The following is a 20,137-nucleotide window of genomic DNA, read 5'->3' as shown; positions in this document are numbered from 1 at the left end:
GCATACCCCATCAGTGCAGCAATGCTTATTCAATACCGCCAGCAGATGGAGACACTGGGGGATAATTTTCTAAGGATTTATACTGATTTTTCCTGTCTGAATTTGTCGCACAGAAAGTTGCAGGCCAAATATGTGTGACATTTCTGCGACTTTAGCTTCTAGAGCATTTTTACAACATTATACATAGGTGCTGAATACATAAAAAGCGACTGTTCAGCGACAGACAAGTCGCATCGGCTGAAAGTAGGCCAGAATGTCAGTCCATGTTGGAGCAGGTTTAGATACAGTCTAAAGCATAGATCTCAAAGTCTGTGCACAGAATTTAGCAAGGGCCTCGCACCTTCTGATGCATCAGGTAGGTGCACAATAGCATAGCCTAACCCTCTGTACTTTGGTCTATATTGATGCGGGACATAGACAGCCAGCTGATGACCAATCCATTAGTGCAATGGATGGCTGGAAGCATTTGTCTTTGCCTTTGCAATACCACAGAAGCAATGCATGGTCAATGTACAGCAATGACACACCTGTGTGAACAGCCAGGAGACCCCCCCCCCCCCATGTTATGTTACATAGTTACATAGTTAGTACGGTCGAAAAAAGACATATGTCCATCAAGTTCAACCAGGGAATTAAGGGGTAGGGGTGTGGCGCGATATTGGGGAAGGGATGAGATTTTATATTTCTTCATAAGCATTAATCTTATTTTGTCAATTAGGAACATTCAGCACCCACCCGCTATCAAGGCAGCTGCCTATCATGTCATGCCCTACCTGCACAGGTGTGCTGGCTACTCAAATGATCCAATTAAGGAGGCCATTTAGTCAGCAGCAGCAGAAGTCCTGTGCCTGGACGCTCCAACAGCGGCCAGACACAAGCAGAAGCAGAAGCAGCAGCAGCACCACCTTTTGTTTTTTGGCTGCAGCAGCAGCAGCAGCAAGGCCCACAGGGCTGGCTAGCTGGCTAGCCAGCAAGCAGGTAGCAATGAAAGTAGGAATCTTTCTTTTTAACCCTGTAAGGGGGTGGTGCACTGTACCCGAAGATACTGCCATATCGGGTCAATGCATAGGGCGACGGAAGCAAGCTTCGAAATCGGCCCCCGTTCTCAAAAATCCATTTAATATATGGTCCCCAGATAGGGGACGTATCAGATATTAAACTGATAAGAACAGATACTACACTTGATCTTAGCCAAAAGGCCGAGAAGCGATAACCGTGAAAGGGGCGGGCCCAACAAGGTCCCCTTCATGGGCACTATCACTGCTTGCTGTCAGGGAGGCTGCCAGACAATTTTCCATGCACACTCTGGGCTGGGGGGCAGTCAACCACCAGTACACACAGCAGAACCTAAACCCATACCATTATTGCTAAGCAGCAAGACAGGGGCCCATTGCACTCCCACGGGGCCTTTTTAAATGCAATCCATAACCCGGATTTGCCAGGAACCCTTCTTACTCCTCCTACTTGCATGTGACACTGGGCTTAGGATCTGCATAGGAAACACACACACAAGCACACACCTACCTTTGTTGCCTGCAGATGCCTCCTTGGCTGTCCCCAAACGGTATCAAACCAACACCCACGGGAAGCTGTAAGCATAGAGGACATGCCTGCACCCCATTGGACTTACCTGTGTGGGTTAAACCCGGGTTATTTGACAACCTATGGCGGTGATGGTTCTGCTCAGGCAGAGCAGTGCTGATGCTCCTCATAAAGCTGTCGCTGCTGTGAAGGTTCTAGGTGACATCACAAATCCCTATGGTTACATACACAACAAAGCTGGGTTGTTGTTGTTTACACTCTGCAAGGCCTGTGGAAGTGAGTGACATCATAGCACTGTAGTTCTGAGGGTTCTAGATGGATGCAACAATCTCCTGTTGCTTCTATGAAGGCCATAATAGACGACATCACCAAACAGCTCCATAGTCACATACACAGCAAAGGAGAGATGTTGTTTACACCTAGTGATGTCAGTGGTATTGAGTGACATCACAGCACAGTGCTAAGGCTCCTGGGCCTGGACACAGCAGCGGCTGCAATATCTCAACGGAGAATACGTTTATATATATGTGTGTGTGTGCGCGTATATATATATATATATATATATATATATATATATATATATATTTCTCCGCCGAAATCACTTTTAAACCCATTTCCACCTTTTTTTCCCTTCTCTTCCTCTTACTTTTTTTTCACGTTTTTTTACGTTTTTCTCCTTTTCGCCTCTTTTCTGGGCGTATTATTCTTCTTTTTCTTCTTTTTTTTCGTCTAATGCATACCCCATCAGTGCAGCAATGCTTATTCAATACCGCCAGCAGATGGAGACACTGGGGGATAATTTTCTAAGGATTTATACTGATTTTTCCTGTCTGAATTTGTCGCACAGAAAGTTGCAGGCCAAATATGTGTGACATTTCTGCGACTTTAGCTTCTAGAGCATTTTTACAACATTATACATAGGTGCTGAATACATAAAAAGCGACTGTTCAGCGACAGACAAGTCGCATCGGCTGAAAGTAGGCCAGAATGTCAGTCCATGTTGGAGCAGGTTTAGATACAGTCTAAAGCATAGATCTCAAAGTCTGTGCACAGAATTTAGCAAGGGCCTCGCACCTTCTGATGCATCAGGTAGGTGCACAATAGCATAGCCTAACCCTCTGTACTTTGGTCTATATTGATGCGGGACATAGACAGCCAGCTGATGACCAATCCATTAGTGCAATGGATGGCTGGAAGCATTTGTCTTTGCCTTTGCAATACCACAGAAGCAATGCATGGTCAATGTACAGCAATGACACACCTGTGTGAACAGCCAGGAGACCCCCCCCCCCCATGTTATGTTACATAGTTACATAGTTAGTACGGTCGAAAAAAGACATATGTCCATCAAGTTCAACCAGGGAATTAAGGGGTAGGGGTGTGGCGCGATATTGGGGAAGGGATGAGATTTTATATTTCTTCATAAGCATTAATCTTATTTTGTCAATTAGGAACATTCAGCACCCACCCGCTATCAAGGCAGCTGCCTATCATGTCATGCCCTACCTGCACAGGTGTGCTGGCTACTCAAATGATCCAATTAAGGAGGCCATTTAGTCAGCAGCAGCAGAAGTCCTGTGCCTGGACGCTCCAACAGCGGCCAGACACAAGCAGAAGCAGAAGCAGCAGCAGCACCACCTTTTGTTTTTTGGCTGCAGCAGCAGCAGCAGCAAGGCCCACAGGGCTGGCTAGCTGGCTAGCCAGCAAGCAGGTAGCAATGAAAGTAGGAATCTTTCTTTTTAACCCTGTAAGGGGGTGGTGCACTGTACCCGAAGATACTGCCATATCGGGTCAATGCATAGGGCGACGGAAGCAAGCTTCGAAATCGGCCCCCGTTCTCAAAAATCCATTTAATATATGGTCCCCAGATAGGGGACGTATCAGATATTAAACTGATAAGAACAGATACTACACTTGATCTTAGCCAAAAGGCCGAGAAGCGATAACCGTGAAAGGGGCGGGCCCAACAAGGTCCCCTTCATGGGCACTATCACTGCTTGCTGTCAGGGAGGCTGCCAGACAATTTTCCATGCACACTCTGGGCTGGGGGGCAGTCAACCACCAGTACACACAGCAGAACCTAAACCCATACCATTATTGCTAAGCAGCAAGACAGGGGCCCATTGCACTCCCACGGGGCCTTTTTAAATGCAATCCATAACCCGGATTTGCCAGGAACCCTTCTTACTCCTCCTACTTGCATGTGACACTGGGCTTAGGATCTGCATAGGAAACACACACACAAGCACACACCTACCTTTGTTGCCTGCAGATGCCTCCTTGGCTGTCCCCAAACGGTATCAAACCAACACCCACGGGAAGCTGTAAGCATAGAGGACATGCCTGCACCCCATTGGACTTACCTGTGTGGGTTAAACCCGGGTTATTTGACAACCTATGGCGGTGATGGTTCTGCTCAGGCAGAGCAGTGCTGATGCTCCTCATAAAGCTGTCGCTGCTGTGAAGGTTCTAGGTGACATCACAAATCCCTATGGTTACATACACAACAAAGCTGGGTTGTTGTTTACACTCTGCAAGGCCTGTGGAAGTGAGTGACATCATAGCACTGTAGTTCTGAGGGTTCTAGATGGATGCAACAATCTCCTGTTGCTTCTATGAAGGCCATAATAGACGACATCACCAAACAGCTCCATAGTCACATACACAGCAAAGGAGAGATGTTGTTTACACCTAGTGATGTCAGTGGTATTGAGTGACATCACAGCACAGTGCTAAGGCTCCTGGGCCTGGACACAGCAGCGGCTGCAATATCTCAACGGAGAATACGTTTATATATATGTGTGTGTGTGCGCGTATATATATATATATATATATATATATATATATATATATATATATTTCTCCGCCGAAATCACTTTTAAACCCATTTCCACCTTTTTTTCCCTTCTCTTCCTCTTACTTTTTTTTCACGTTTTTTTACGTTTTTCTCCTTTTCGCCTCTTTTCTGGGCGTATTATTCTTCTTTTTCTTCTTTTTTTTCGTCTAATGCATACCCCATCAGTGCAGCAATGCTTATTCAATACCGCCAGCAGATGGAGACACTGGGGGATAATTTTCTAAGGATTTTTATACTGATTTTTCCTGTCTGAATTTGTCGCACAGAAAGTTGCAGGCCAAATATGTGTGACATTTCTGCGACTTTAGCTTCTAGAGCATTTTTACAACATTATACATAGGTGCTGAATACATAAAAAGCGACTGTTCAGCGACAGACAAGTCGCATCGGCTGAAAGTAGGCCAGAATGTCAGTCCATGTTGGAGCAGGTTTAGATACAGTCTAAAGCATAGATCTCAAAGTCTGTGCACAGAATTTAGCAAGGGCCTCGCACCTTCTGATGCATCAGGTAGGTGCACAATAGCATAGCCTAACCCTCTGTACTTTGGTCTATATTGATGCGGGACATAGACAGCCAGCTGATGACCAATCCATTAGTGCAATGGATGGCTGGAAGCATTTGTCTTTGCCTTTGCAATACCACAGAAGCAATGCATGGTCAATGTACAGCAATGACACACCTGTGTGAACAGCCAGGAGACCCCCCCCCCCATGTTATGTTACATAGTTACATAGTTAGTACGGTCGAAAAAAGACATATGTCCATCAAGTTCAACCAGGGAATTAAGGGGTAGGGGTGTGGCGCGATATTGGGGAAGGGATGAGATTTTATATTTCTTCATAAGCATTAATCTTATTTTGTCAATTAGGAACATTCAGCACCCACCCGCTATCAAGGCAGCTGCCTATCATGTCATGCCCTACCTGCACAGGTGTGCTGGCTACTCAAATGATCCAATTAAGGAGGCCATTTAGTCAGCAGCAGCAGAAGTCCTGTGCCTGGACGCTCCAACAGCGGCCAGACACAAGCAGAAGCAGAAGCAGCAGCAGCACCACCTTTTGTTTTTTGGCTGCAGCAGCAGCAGCAGCAAGGCCCACAGGGCTGGCTAGCTGGCTAGCCAGCAAGCAGGTAGCAATGAAAGTAGGAATCTTTCTTTTTAACCCTGTAAGGGGGTGGTGCACTGTACCCGAAGATACTGCCATATCGGGTCAATGCATAGGGCGACGGAAGCAAGCTTCGAAATCGGCCCCCGTTCTCAAAAATCCATTTAATATATGGTCCCCAGATAGGGGACGTATCAGATATTAAACTGATAAGAACAGATACTACACTTGATCTTAGCCAAAAGGCCGAGAAGCGATAACCGTGAAAGGGGCGGGCCCAACAAGGTCCCCTTCATGGGCACTATCACTGCTTGCTGTCAGGGAGGCTGCCAGACAATTTTCCATGCACACTCTGGGCTGGGGGGCAGTCAACCACCAGTACACACAGCAGAACCTAAACCCATACCATTATTGCTAAGCAGCAAGACAGGGGCCCATTGCACTCCCACGGGGCCTTTTTAAATGCAATCCATAACCCGGATTTGCCAGGAACCCTTCTTACTCCTCCTACTTGCATGTGACACTGGGCTTAGGATCTGCATAGGAAACACACACACAAGCACACACCTACCTTTGTTGCCTGCAGATGCCTCCTTGGCTGTCCCCAAACGGTATCAAACCAACACCCACGGGAAGCTGTAAGCATAGAGGACATGCCTGCACCCCATTGGACTTACCTGTGTGGGTTAAACCCGGGTTATTTGACAACCTATGGCGGTGATGGTTCTGCTCAGGCAGAGCAGTGCTGATGCTCCTCATAAAGCTGTCGCTGCTGTGAAGGTTCTAGGTGACATCACAAATCCCTATGGTTACATACACAACAAAGCTGGGTTGTTGTTGTTTACACTCTGCAAGGCCTGTGGAAGTGAGTGACATCATAGCACTGTAGTTCTGAGGGTTCTAGATGGATGCAACAATCTCCTGTTGCTTCTATGAAGGCCATAATAGACGACATCACCAAACAGCTCCATAGTCACATACACAGCAAAGGAGAGATGTTGTTTACACCTAGTGATGTCAGTGGTATTGAGTGACATCACAGCACAGTGCTAAGGCTCCTGGGCCTGGACACAGCAGCGGCTGCAATATCTCAACGGAGAATACGTTTATATATATGTGTGTGTGTGCGCGTATATATATATATATATATATATATATATATATATATATATATTTCTCCGCCGAAATCACTTTTAAACCCATTTCCACCTTTTTTTCCCTTCTCTTCCTCTTACTTTTTTTTCACGTTTTTTTACGTTTTTCTCCTTTTCGCCTCTTTTCTGGGCGTATTATTCTTCTTTTTCTTCTTTTTTTTCGTCTAATGCATACCCCATCAGTGCAGCAATGCTTATTCAATACCGCCAGCAGATGGAGACACTGGGGGATAATTTTCTAAGGATTTATACTGATTTTTCCTGTCTGAATTTGTCGCACAGAAAGTTGCAGGCCAAATATGTGTGACATTTCTGCGACTTTAGCTTCTAGAGCATTTTTACAACATTATACATAGGTGCTGAATACATAAAAAGCGACTGTTCAGCGACAGACAAGTCGCATCGGCTGAAAGTAGGCCAGAATGTCAGTCCATGTTGGAGCAGGTTTAGATACAGTCTAAAGCATAGATCTCAAAGTCTGTGCACAGAATTTAGCAAGGGCCTCGCACCTTCTGATGCATCAGGTAGGTGCACAATAGCATAGCCTAACCCTCTGTACTTTGGTCTATATTGATGCGGGACATAGACAGCCAGCTGATGACCAATCCATTAGTGCAATGGATGGCTGGAAGCATTTGTCTTTGCCTTTGCAATACCACAGAAGCAATGCATGGTCAATGTACAGCAATGACACACCTGTGTGAACAGCCAGGAGACCCCCCCCCCCATGTTATGTTACATAGTTACATAGTTAGTACGGTCGAAAAAAGACATATGTCCATCAAGTTCAACCAGGGAATTAAGGGGTAGGGGTGTGGCGCGATATTGGGGAAGGGATGAGATTTTATATTTCTTCATAAGCATTAATCTTATTTTGTCAATTAGGAACATTCAGCACCCACCCGCTATCAAGGCAGCTGCCTATCATGTCATGCCCTACCTGCACAGGTGTGCTGGCTACTCAAATGATCCAATTAAGGAGGCCATTTAGTCAGCAGCAGCAGAAGTCCTGTGCCTGGACGCTCCAACAGCGGCCAGACACAAGCAGAAGCAGAAGCAGCAGCAGCACCACCTTTTGTTTTTTGGCTGCAGCAGCAGCAGCAGCAAGGCCCACAGGGCTGGCTAGCTGGCTAGCCAGCAAGCAGGTAGCAATGAAAGTAGGAATCTTTCTTTTTAACCCTGTAAGGGGGTGGTGCACTGTACCCGAAGATACTGCCATATCGGGTCAATGCATAGGGCGACGGAAGCAAGCTTCGAAATCGGCCCCCGTTCTCAAAAATCCATTTAATATATGGTCCCCAGATAGGGGACGTATCAGATATTAAACTGATAAGAACAGATACTACACTTGATCTTAGCCAAAAGGCCGAGAAGCGATAACCGTGAAAGGGGCGGGCCCAACAAGGTCCCCTTCATGGGCACTATCACTGCTTGCTGTCAGGGAGGCTGCCAGACAATTTTCCATGCACACTCTGGGCTGGGGGGCAGTCAACCACCAGTACACACAGCAGAACCTAAACCCATACCATTATTGCTAAGCAGCAAGACAGGGGCCCATTGCACTCCCACGGGGCCTTTTTAAATGCAATCCATAACCCGGATTTGCCAGGAACCCTTCTTACTCCTCCTACTTGCATGTGACACTGGGCTTAGGATCTGCATAGGAAACACACACACAAGCACACACCTACCTTTGTTGCCTGCAGATGCCTCCTTGGCTGTCCCCAAACGGTATCAAACCAACACCCACGGGAAGCTGTAAGCATAGAGGACATGCCTGCACCCCATTGGACTTACCTGTGTGGGTTAAACCCGGGTTATTTGACAACCTATGGCAGGTGATGGTTCTGCTCAGGCAGAGCAGTGCTGATGCTCCTCATAAAGCTGTCGCTGCTGTGAAGGTTCTAGGTGACATCACAAATCCCTATGGTTACATACACAACAAAGCTGGGTTGTTGTTGTTTACACTCTGCAAGGCCTGTGGAAGTGAGTGACATCATAGCACTGTAGTTCTGAGGGTTCTAGATGGATGCAACAATCTCCTGTTGCTTCTATGAAGGCCATAATAGACGACATCACCAAACAGCTCCATAGTCACATACACAGCAAAGGAGAGATGTTGTTTACACCTAGTGATGTCAGTGGTATTGAGTGACATCACAGCACAGTGCTAAGGCTCCTGGGCCTGGACACAGCAGCGGCTGCAATATCTCAACGGAGAATACGTTTATATATATGTGTGTGTGTGCGCGTATATATATATATATATATATATATATATATATATATATATATATTTCTCCGCCGAAATCACTTTTAAACCCATTTCCACCTTTTTTTCCCTTCTCTTCCTCTTACTTTTTTTTCACGTTTTTTTACGTTTTTCTCCTTTTCGCCTCTTTTCTGGGCGTATTATTCTTCTTTTTCTTCTTTTTTTTCGTCTAATGCATACCCCATCAGTGCAGCAATGCTTATTCAATACCGCCAGCAGATGGAGACACTGGGGGATAATTTTCTAAGGATTTATACTGATTTTTCCTGTCTGAATTTGTCGCACAGAAAGTTGCAGGCCAAATATGTGTGACATTTCTGCGACTTTAGCTTCTAGAGCATTTTTACAACATTATACATAGGTGCTGAATACATAAAAAGCGACTGTTCAGCGACAGACAAGTCGCATCGGCTGAAAGTAGGCCAGAATGTCAGTCCATGTTGGAGCAGGTTTAGATACAGTCTAAAGCATAGATCTCAAAGTCTGTGCACAGAATTTAGCAAGGGCCTCGCACCTTCTGATGCATCAGGTAGGTGCACAATAGCATAGCCTAACCCTCTGTACTTTGGTCTATATTGATGCGGGACATAGACAGCCAGCTGATGACCAATCCATTAGTGCAATGGATGGCTGGAAGCATTTGTCTTTGCCTTTGCAATACCACAGAAGCAATGCATGGTCAATGTACAGCAATGACACACCTGTGTGAACAGCCAGGAGACCCCCCCCCATGTTATGTTACATAGTTACATAGTTAGTACGGTCGAAAAAAGACATATGTCCATCAAGTTCAACCAGGGAATTAAGGGGTAGGGGTGTGGCGCGATATTGGGGAAGGGATGAGATTTTATATTTCTTCATAAGCATTAATCTTATTTTGTCAATTAGGAACATTCAGCACCCACCCGCTATCAAGGCAGCTGCCTATCATGTCATGCCCTACCTGCACAGGTGTGCTGGCTACTCAAATGATCCAATTAAGGAGGCCATTTAGTCAGCAGCAGCAGAAGTCCTGTGCCTGGACGCTCCAACAGCGGCCAGACACAAGCAGAAGCAGAAGCAGCAGCAGCACCACCTTTTGTTTTTTGGCTGCAGCAGCAGCAGCAGCAAGGCCCACAGGGCTGGCTAGCTGGCTAGCCAGCAAGCAGGTAGCAATGAAAGTAGGAATCTTTCTTTTTAACCCTGTAAGGGGGTGGTGCACTGTACCCGAAGATACTGCCATATCGGGTCAATGCATAGGGCGACGGAAGCAAGCTTCGAAATCGGCCCCCGTTCTCAAAAATCCATTTAATATATGGTCCCCAGATAGGGGACGTATCAGATATTAAACTGATAAGAACAGATACTACACTTGATCTTAGCCAAAAGGCCGAGAAGCGATAACCGTGAAAGGGGCGGGCCCAACAAGGTCCCCTTCATGGGCACTATCACTGCTTGCTGTCAGGGAGGCTGCCAGACAATTTTCCATGCACACTCTGGGCTGGGGGGCAGTCAACCACCAGTACACACAGCAGAACCTAAACCCATACCATTATTGCTAAGCAGCAAGACAGGGGCCCATTGCACTCCCACGGGGCCTTTTTAAATGCAATCCATAACCCGGATTTGCCAGGAACCCTTCTTACTCCTCCTACTTGCATGTGACACTGGGCTTAGGATCTGCATAGGAAACACACACACAAGCACACACCTACCTTTGTTGCCTGCAGATGCCTCCTTGGCTGTCCCCAAACGGTATCAAACCAACACCCACGGGAAGCTGTAAGCATAGAGGACATGCCTGCACCCCATTGGACTTACCTGTGTGGGTTAAACCCGGGTTATTTGACAACCTATGGCGGTGATGGTTCTGCTCAGGCAGAGCAGTGCTGATGCTCCTCATAAAGCTGTCGCTGCTGTGAAGGTTCTAGGTGACATCACAAATCCCTATGGTTACATACACAACAAAGCTGGGTTGTTGTTGTTTACACTCTGCAAGGCCTGTGGAAGTGAGTGACATCATAGCACTGTAGTTCTGAGGGTTCTAGATGGATGCAACAATCTCCTGTTGCTTCTATGAAGGCCATAATAGACGACATCACCAAACAGCTCCATAGTCACATACACAGCAAAGGAGAGATGTTGTTTACACCTAGTGATGTCAGTGGTATTGAGTGACATCACAGCACAGTGCTAAGGCTCCTGGGCCTGGACACAGCAGCGGCTGCAATATCTCAACGGAGAATACGTTTATATATATGTGTGTGTGTGCGCGTATATATATATATATATATATATATATATATATATATATATATTTCTCCGCCGAAATCACTTTTAAACCCATTTCCACCTTTTTTTCCCTTCTCTTCCTCTTACTTTTTTTTCACGTTTTTTTACGTTTTTCTCCTTTTCGCCTCTTTTCTGGGCGTATTATTCTTCTTTTTCTTCTTTTTTTTCGTCTAATGCATACCCCATCAGTGCAGCAATGCTTATTCAATACCGCCAGCAGATGGAGACACTGGGGGATAATTTTCTAAGGATTTATACTGATTTTTCCTGTCTGAATTTGTCGCACAGAAAGTTGCAGGCCAAATATGTGTGACATTTCTGCGACTTTAGCTTCTAGAGCATTTTTACAACATTATACATAGGTGCTGAATACATAAAAAGCGACTGTTCAGCGACAGACAAGTCGCATCGGCTGAAAGTAGGCCAGAATGTCAGTCCATGTTGGAGCAGGTTTAGATACAGTCTAAAGCATAGATCTCAAAGTCTGTGCACAGAATTTAGCAAGGGCCTCGCACCTTCTGATGCATCAGGTAGGTGCACAATAGCATAGCCTAACCCTCTGTACTTTGGTCTATATTGATGCGGGACATAGACAGCCAGCTGATGACCAATCCATTAGTGCAATGGATGGCTGGAAGCATTTGTCTTTGCCTTTGCAATACCACAGAAGCAATGCATGGTCAATGTACAGCAATGACACACCTGTGTGAACAGCCAGGAGACCCCCCCCCCCCCCCCCCCCCATGTTATGTTACATAGTTACATAGTTAGTACGGTCGAAAAAAGACATATGTCCATCAAGTTCAACCAGGGAATTAAGGGGTAGGGGTGTGGCGCGATATTGGGGAAGGGATGAGATTTTATATTTCTTCATAAGCATTAATCTTATTTTGTCAATTAGGAACATTCAGCACCCACCCGCTATCAAGGCAGCTGCCTATCATGTCATGCCCTACCTGCACAGGTGTGCTGGCTACTCAAATGATCCAATTAAGGAGGCCATTTAGTCAGCAGCAGCAGAAGTCCTGTGCCTGGACGCTCCAACAGCGGCCAGACACAAGCAGAAGCAGAAGCAGCAGCAGCACCACCTTTTGTTTTTTGGCTGCAGCAGCAGCAGCAGCAAGGCCCACAGGGCTGGCTAGCTGGCTAGCCAGCAAGCAGGTAGCAATGAAAGTAGGAATCTTTCTTTTTAACCCTGTAAGGGGGTGGTGCACTGTACCCGAAGATACTGCCATATCGGGTCAATGCATAGGGCGACGGAAGCAAGCTTCGAAATCGGCCCCCGTTCTCAAAAATCCATTTAATATATGGTCCCCAGATAGGGGACGTATCAGATATTAAACTGATAAGAACAGATACTACACTTGATCTTAGCCAAAAGGCCGAGAAGCGATAACCGTGAAAGGGGCGGGCCCAACAAGGTCCCCTTCATGGGCACTATCACTGCTTGCTGTCAGGGAGGCTGCCAGACAATTTTCCATGCACACTCTGGGCTGGGGGGCAGTCAACCACCAGTACACACAGCAGAACCTAAACCCATACCATTATTGCTAAGCAGCAAGACAGGGGCCCATTGCACTCCCACGGGGCCTTTTTAAATGCAATCCATAACCCGGATTTGCCAGGAACCCTTCTTACTCCTCCTACTTGCATGTGACACTGGGCTTAGGATCTGCATAGGAAACACACACACAAGCACACACCTACCTTTGTTGCCTGCAGATGCCTCCTTGGCTGTCCCCAAACGGTATCAAACCAACACCCACGGGAAGCTGTAAGCATAGAGGACATGCCTGCACCCCATTGGACTTACCTGTGTGGGTTAAACCCGGGTTATTTGACAACCTATGGCGGTGATGGTTCTGCTCAGGCAGAGCAGTGCTGATGCTCCTCATAAAGCTGTCGCTGCTGTGAAGGTTCTAGGTGACATCACAAATCCCTATGGTTACATACACAACAAAGCTGGGTTGTTGTTGTTTACACTCTGCAAGGCCTGTGGAAGTGAGTGACATCATAGCACTGTAGTTCTGAGGGTTCTAGATGGATGCAACAATCTCCTGTTGCTTCTATGAAGGCCATAATAGACGACATCACCAAACAGCTCCATAGTCACATACACAGCAAAGGAGAGATGTTGTTTACACCTAGTGATGTCAGTGGTATTGAGTGACATCACAGCACAGTGCTAAGGCTCCTGGGCCTGGACACAGCAGCGGCTGCAATATCTCAACGGAGAATACGTTTATATATATGTGTGTGTGTGCGCGTATATATATATATATATATATATATATATATATATATATATATTTCTCCGCCGAAATCACTTTTAAACCCATTTCCACCTTTTTTTCCCTTCTCTTCCTCTTACTTTTTTTTCACGTTTTTTTACGTTTTTCTCCTTTTCGCCTCTTTTCTGGGCGTATTCTTCTTCTTTTTCTTCTTTTTTTTCGTCTAATGCATACCCCATCAGTGCAGCAATGCTTATTCAATACCGCCAGCAGATGGAGACACTGGGGGATAATTTTCTAAGGATTTATACTGATTTTTCCTGTCTGAATTTGTCGCACAGAAAGTTGCAGGCCAAATATGTGTGACATTTCTGCGACTTTAGCTTCTAGAGCATTTTTACAACATTATACATAGGTGCTGAATACATAAAAAGCGACTGTTCAGCGACAGACAAGTCGCATCGGCTGAAAGTAGGCCAGAATGTCAGTCCATGTTGGAGCAGGTTTAGATACAGTCTAAAGCATAGATCTCAAAGTCTGTGCACAGAATTTAGCAAGGGCCTCGCACCTTCTGATGCATCAGGTAGGTGCACAATAGCATAGCCTAACCCTCTGTACTTTGGTCTATATTGATGCGGGACATAGACAGCCAGCTGATGACCAATCCATTAGTGCAATGGATGGCTGGAAGCATTTGTCTTTGCCTTTGCAATACCACAGAAGCAATGCATGGTCAATGTACAGCAATGACACACCTGTGTGAACAGCCAGGAGACCCCCCCCCCCCCCCCCATGTTATGTTACATAGTTACATAGTTAGTACGGTCGAAAAAAGACATATGTCCATCAAGTTCAACCAGGGAATTAAGGGGTAGGGGTGTGGCGCGATATTGGGGAAGGGATGAGATTTTATATTTCTTCATAAGCATTAATCTTATTTTGTCAATTAGGAACATTCAGCACCCACCCGCTATCAAGGCAGCTGCCTATCATGTCATGCCCTACCTGCACAGGTGTGCTGGCTACTCAAATGATCCAATTAAGGAGGCCATTTAGTCAGCAGCAGCAGAAGTCCTGTGCCTGGACGCTCCAACAGCGGCCAGACACAAGCAGAAGCAGAAGCAGCAGCAGCACCACCTTTTGTTTTTTGGCTGCAGCAGCAGCAGCAGCAAGGCCCACAGGGCTGGCTAGCTGGCTAGCCAGCAAGCAGGTAGCAATGAAAGTAGGAATCTTTCTTTTTAACCCTGTAAGGGGGTGGTGCACTGTACCCGAAGATACTGCCATATCGGGTCAATGCATAGGGCGACGGAAGCAAGCTTCGAAATCGGCCCCCGTTCTCAAAAATCCATTTAATATATGGTCCCCAGATAGGGGACGTATCAGATATTAAACTGATAAGAACAGATACTACACTTGATCTTAGCCAAAAGGCCGAGAAGCGATAACCGTGAAAGGGGCGGGCCCAACAAGGTCCCCTTCATGGGCACTATCACTGCTTGCTGTCAGGGAGGCTGCCAGACAATTTTCCATGCACACTCTGGGCTGGGGGGCAGTCAACCACCAGTACACACAGCAGAACCTAAACCCATACCATTATTGCTAAGCAGCAAGACAGGGGCCCATTGCACTCCCACGGGGCCTTTTTAAATGCAATCCATAACCCGGATTTGCCAGGAACCCTTCTTACTCCTCCTACTTGCATGTGACACTGGGCTTAGGATCTGCATAGGAAACACACACACAAGCACACACCTACCTTTGTTGCCTGCAGATGCCTCCTTGGCTGTCCCCAAACGGTATCAAACCAACACCCACGGGAAGCTGTAAGCATAGAGGACATGCCTGCACCCCATTGGACTTACCTGTGTGGGTTAAACCCGGGTTATTTGACAACCTATGGCGGTGATGGTTCTGCTCAGGCAGAGCAGTGCTGATGCTCCTCATAAAGCTGTCGCTGCTGTGAAGGTTCTAGGTGACATCACAAATCCCTATGGTTACATACACAACAAAGCTGGGTTGTTGTTGTTTACACTCTGCAAGGCCTGTGGAAGTGAGTGACATCATAGCACTGTAGTTCTGAGGGTTCTAGATGGATGCAACAATCTCCTGTTGCTTCTATGAAGGCCATAATAGACGACATCACCAAACAGCTCCATAGTCACATACACAGCAAAGGAGAGATGTTGTTTACACCTAGTGATGTCAGTGGTATTGAGTGACATCACAGCACAGTGCTAAGGCTCCTGGGCCTGGACACAGCAGCGGCTGCAATATCTCAACGGAGAATACGTTTATATATATGTGTGTGTGTGCGCGTATATATATATATATATATATATATATATATATATATATATATATTTCTCCGCCGAAATCACTTTTAAACCCATTTCCACCTTTTTTTCCCTTCTCTTCCTCTTACTTTTTTTTCACGTTTTTTTACGTTTTTCTCCTTTTCGCCTCTTTTCTGGGCGTATTATTCTTCTTTTTCTTCTTTTTTTTCGTCTAATGCATACCCCATCAGTGCAGCAATGCTTATTCAATACCGCCAGCAGATGGAGACACTGGGGGATAATTTTCTAAGGATTTATACTGATTTTTCCTGTCTGAATTTGTCGCACAGAAAGTTGCAGGCCAAATATGTGTGACATTTCTGCGACTTTAGCTTCTAGAGCATTTTTACAACATTATACATAGGTGCTGAATACATAAAAAGCGACTGTTCAGCGACAGACAAGTCGCATCGGCTGAAAGTAGGCCAGGATGTCAGTCCATGTTGGAGCAGGTTTAGATACAGTCTAAAGCATAGATCTCAAAGTCTGTGCACAGAATTTAGCAAGGGCCTCGCACCTTCTGATGCATCAGGTAGGTGCACAATAGCATAGCCTAACCCTCTGTACTTTGGTCTATATTGATGCGGGACATAGACAGCCAGCTGATGACCAATCCATTAGTGCAATGGATGGCTGGAAGCATTTGTCTTTGCCTTTGCAATACCACAGAAGCAATGCATGGTCAATGTACAGCAATGACACACCTGTGTGAACAGCCAGGAGACCCCCCCCCCCCCCATGTTATGTTACATAGTTACATAGTTAGTACGGTCGAAAAAAGACATATGTCCATCAAGTTCAACCAGGGAATTAAGGGGTAGGGGTGTGGCGCGATATTGGGGAAGGGATGAGATTTTATATTTCTTCATAAGCATTAATCTTATTTTGTCAATTAGGAACATTCAGCACCCACCCGCTATCAAGGCAGCTGCCTATCATGTCATGCCCTACCTGCACAGGTGTGCTGGCTACTCAAATGATCCAATTAAGGAGGCCATTTAGTCAGCAGCAGCAGAAGTCCTGTGCCTGGACGCTCCAACAGCGGCCAGACACAAGAAGAAGCAGAAGCAGCAGCAGCACCACCTTTTGTTTTTTGGCTGCAGCAGCAGCAGCAGCAAGGCCCACAGGGCTGGCTAGCTGGCTAGCCAGCAAGCAGGTAGCAATGAAAGTAGGAATCTTTCTTTTTAACCCTGTAAGGGGGTGGTGCACTGTACCCGAAGATACTGCCATATCGGGTCAATGCATAGGGCGACGGAAGCAAGCTTCGAAATCGGCCCCCGTTCTCAAAAATCCATTTAATATATGGTCCCCAGATAGGGGACGTATCAGATATTAAACTGATAAGAACAGATACTACACTTGATCTTAGCCAAAAGGCCGAGAAGCGATAACCGTGAAAGGGGCGGGCCCAACAAGGTCCCCTTCATGGGCACTATCACTGCTTGCTGTCAGGGAGGCTGCCAGACAATTTTCCATGCACACTCTGGGCTGGGGGGCAGTCAACCACCAGTACACACAGCAGAACCTAAACCCATACCATTATTGCTAAGCAGCAAGACAGGGGCCCATTGCACTCCCACGGGGCCTTTTTAAATGCAATCCATAACCCGGATTTGCCAGGAACCCTTCTTACTCCTCCTACTTGCATGTGACACTGGGCTTAGGATCTGCATAGGAAACACACACACAAGCACACACCTACCTTTGTTGCCTGCAGATGCCTCCTTGGCTGTCCCCAAACGGTATCAAACCAACACCCACGGGAAGCTGTAAGCATAGAGGACATGCCTGCACCCCATTGGACTTACCTGTGTGGGTTAAACCCGGGTTATTTGACAACCTATGGCGGTGATGGTTCTGCTCAGGCAGAGCAGTGCTGATGCTCCTCATAAAGCTGTCGCTGCTGTGAAGGTTCTAGGTGACATCACAAATCCCTATGGTTACATACACAACAAAGCTGGGTTGTTGTTGTTTACACTCTGCAAGGCCTGTGGAAGTGAGTGACATCATAGCACTGTAGTTCTGAGGGTTCTAGATGGATGCAACAATCTCCTGTTGCTTCTATGAAGGCCATAATAGACGACATCACCAAACAGCTCCATAGTCACATACACAGCAAAGGAGAGATGTTGTTTACACCTAGTGATGTCAGTGGTATTGAGTGACATCACAGCACAGTGCTAAGGCTCCTGGGCCTGGACACAGCAGCGGCTGCAATATCTCAACGGAGAATACGTTTATATATATGTGTGTGTGTGCGCGTATATATATATATATATATATATATATATATATATATATATATATATATTCTCCGCCGAAATCACTTTTAAACCCATTTCCACCTTTTTTTCCCTTCTCTTCCTCTTACTTTTTTTTCACGTTTTTTTACGTTTTTCTCCTTTTCGCCTCTTTTCTGGGCGTATTATTCTTCTTTTTCTTCTTTTTTTTCGTCTAATGCATACCCCATCAGTGCAGCAATGCTTATTCAATACCGCCAGCAGATGGAGACACTGGGGGATAATTTTCTAAGGATTTATACTGATTTTTCCTGTCTGAATTTGTCGCACAGAAAGTTGCAGGCCAAATATGTGTGACATTTCTGCGACTTTAGCTTCTAGAGCATTTTTACAACATTATACATAGGTGCTGAATACATAAAAAGCGACTGTTCAGCGACAGACAAGTCGCATCGGCTGAAAGTAGGCCAGAATGTCAGTCCATGTTGGAGCAGGTTTAGATACAGTCTAAAGCATAGATCTCCAAGTCTGTGCACAGAATTTAGCAAGGGCCTCGCACCTTCTGATGCATCAGGTAGGTGCACAATAGCATAGCCTAACCCTCTGTACTTTGGTCTATATTGATGCGGGACATAGACAGCCAGCTGATGACCAATCCATTAGTGCAATGGATGGCTGGAAGCATTTGTCTTTGCCTTTGCAATACCACAGAAGCAATGCATGGTCAATGTACAGCAATGACACACCTGTGTGAACAGCCAGGAGACCCCCCCCCCCCCATGTTATGTTACATAGTTACATAGTTAGTACGGTCGAAAAAAGACATATGTCCATCAAGTTCAACCAGGGAATTAAGGGGTAGGGGTGTGGCGCGATATTGGGGAAGGATGAGATTTTATATTTCTTCATAAGCATTAATCTTATTTTGTCAATTAGGAACATTCAGCACCCACCCGCTATCAAGGCAGCTGCCTATCATGTCATGCCCTACCTGCACAGGTGTGCTGGCTACTCAAATGATCCAATTAAGGAGGCCATTTAGTCAGCAGCAGCAGAAGTCCTGTGCCTGGACGCTCCAACAGCGGCCAGACACAAGCAGAAGCAGAAGCAGCAGCAGCACCACCTTTTGTTTTTTGGCTGCAGCAGCAGCAGCAGCAAGGCCCACAGGGCTGGCTAGCTGGCTAGCCAGCAAGCAGGTAGCAATGAAAGTAGGAATCTTTCTTTTTAACCCTGTAAGGGGGTGGTGCACTGTACCCGAAGATACTGCCATATCGGGTCAATGCATAGGGCGACGGAAGCAAGCTTCGAAATCGGCCCCCGTTCTCAAAAATCCATTTAATATATGGTCCCCAGATAGGGGACGTATCAGATATTAAACTGATAAGAACAGATACTACACTTGATCTTAGCCAAAAGGCCGAGAAGCGATAACCGTGAAAGGGGCGGGCCCAACAAGGTCCCCTTCATGGGCACTATCACTGCTTGCTGTCAGGGAGGCTGCCAGACAATTTTCCATGCACACTCTGGGCTGGGGGGCAGTCAACCACCAGTACACACAGCAGAACCTAAACCCATACCATTATTGCTAAGCAGCAAGACAGGGGCCCATTGCACTCCCACGGGGCCTTTTTAAATGCAATCCATAACCCGGATTTGCCAGGAACCCTTCTTACTCCTCCTACTTGCATGTGACACTGGGCTTAGGATCTGCATAGGAAACACACACACAAGCACACACCTACCTTTGTTGCCTGCAGATGCCTCCTTGGCTGTCCCCAAACGGTATCAAACCAACACCCACGGGAAGCTGTAAGCATAGAGGACATGCCTGCACCCCATTGGACTTACCTGTGTGGGTTAAACCCGGGTTATTTGACAACCTATGGCGGTGATGGTTCTGCTCAGGCAGAGCAGTGCTGATGCTCCTCATAAAGCTGTCGCTGCTGTGAAGGTTCTAGGTGACATCACAAATCCCTATGGTTACATACACAACAAAGCTGGGTTGTTGTTGTTTACACTCTGCAAGGCCTGTGGAAGTGAGTGACATCATAGCACTGTAGTTCTGAGGGTTCTAGATGGATGCAACAATCTCCTGTTGCTTCTATGAAGGCCATAATAGACGACATCACCAAA

General features: G+C 46.3%; 9 non-coding genes across 9 annotated transcripts; all 9 read right to left on the bottom strand.

Moving 5' to 3' along the window:
- Positions 1–1,020: 1,020 nt before the first annotated feature.
- On the bottom strand, positions 1,021–1,211 carry LOC130301176 (U2 spliceosomal RNA). Its single transcript, XR_008851860.1, has one exon. It is a non-coding gene; the product is annotated as a U2 spliceosomal RNA (small nuclear RNA).
- A 2,084-nt stretch (positions 1,212–3,295) lies between these two features.
- LOC130301175 (U2 spliceosomal RNA) lies at positions 3,296–3,486 on the bottom strand. Its single transcript, XR_008851859.1, has one exon. It is a non-coding gene; the product is annotated as a U2 spliceosomal RNA (small nuclear RNA).
- Positions 3,487–5,570: 2,084 nt separating this feature from the next.
- On the bottom strand, positions 5,571–5,761 carry LOC130301174 (U2 spliceosomal RNA). Its single transcript, XR_008851858.1, has one exon. It is a non-coding gene; the product is annotated as a U2 spliceosomal RNA (small nuclear RNA).
- Positions 5,762–7,844: 2,083 nt separating this feature from the next.
- LOC130301173 (U2 spliceosomal RNA) lies at positions 7,845–8,035 on the bottom strand. The gene has a single exon (XR_008851857.1). It is a non-coding gene; the product is annotated as a U2 spliceosomal RNA (small nuclear RNA).
- Positions 8,036–10,119: 2,084 nt separating this feature from the next.
- On the bottom strand, positions 10,120–10,310 carry LOC130301172 (U2 spliceosomal RNA). The gene has a single exon (XR_008851856.1). It is a non-coding gene; the product is annotated as a U2 spliceosomal RNA (small nuclear RNA).
- A 2,093-nt stretch (positions 10,311–12,403) lies between these two features.
- Positions 12,404–12,594, bottom strand: LOC130301171 (U2 spliceosomal RNA). The gene has a single exon (XR_008851854.1). It is a non-coding gene; the product is annotated as a U2 spliceosomal RNA (small nuclear RNA).
- A 2,089-nt stretch (positions 12,595–14,683) lies between these two features.
- On the bottom strand, positions 14,684–14,874 carry LOC130301170 (U2 spliceosomal RNA). Its single transcript, XR_008851853.1, has one exon. It is a non-coding gene; the product is annotated as a U2 spliceosomal RNA (small nuclear RNA).
- A 2,088-nt stretch (positions 14,875–16,962) lies between these two features.
- On the bottom strand, positions 16,963–17,153 carry LOC130301169 (U2 spliceosomal RNA). Its single transcript, XR_008851852.1, has one exon. It is a non-coding gene; the product is annotated as a U2 spliceosomal RNA (small nuclear RNA).
- Positions 17,154–19,242: 2,089 nt separating this feature from the next.
- Positions 19,243–19,433, bottom strand: LOC130301166 (U2 spliceosomal RNA). Its single transcript, XR_008851850.1, has one exon. It is a non-coding gene; the product is annotated as a U2 spliceosomal RNA (small nuclear RNA).
- Positions 19,434–20,137: the final 704 nt, after the last annotated feature.

The sequence above is a fragment of the Hyla sarda genome, unplaced genomic scaffold (genome assembly GCF_029499605.1).
Source record: "Hyla sarda isolate aHylSar1 unplaced genomic scaffold, aHylSar1.hap1 scaffold_1113, whole genome shotgun sequence".
In the NCBI taxonomy this organism is placed as follows: Eukaryota; Metazoa; Chordata; class Amphibia; order Anura; family Hylidae; genus Hyla; species Hyla sarda.
This window is presented reverse-complemented; position numbering and strand designations above follow the sequence as displayed.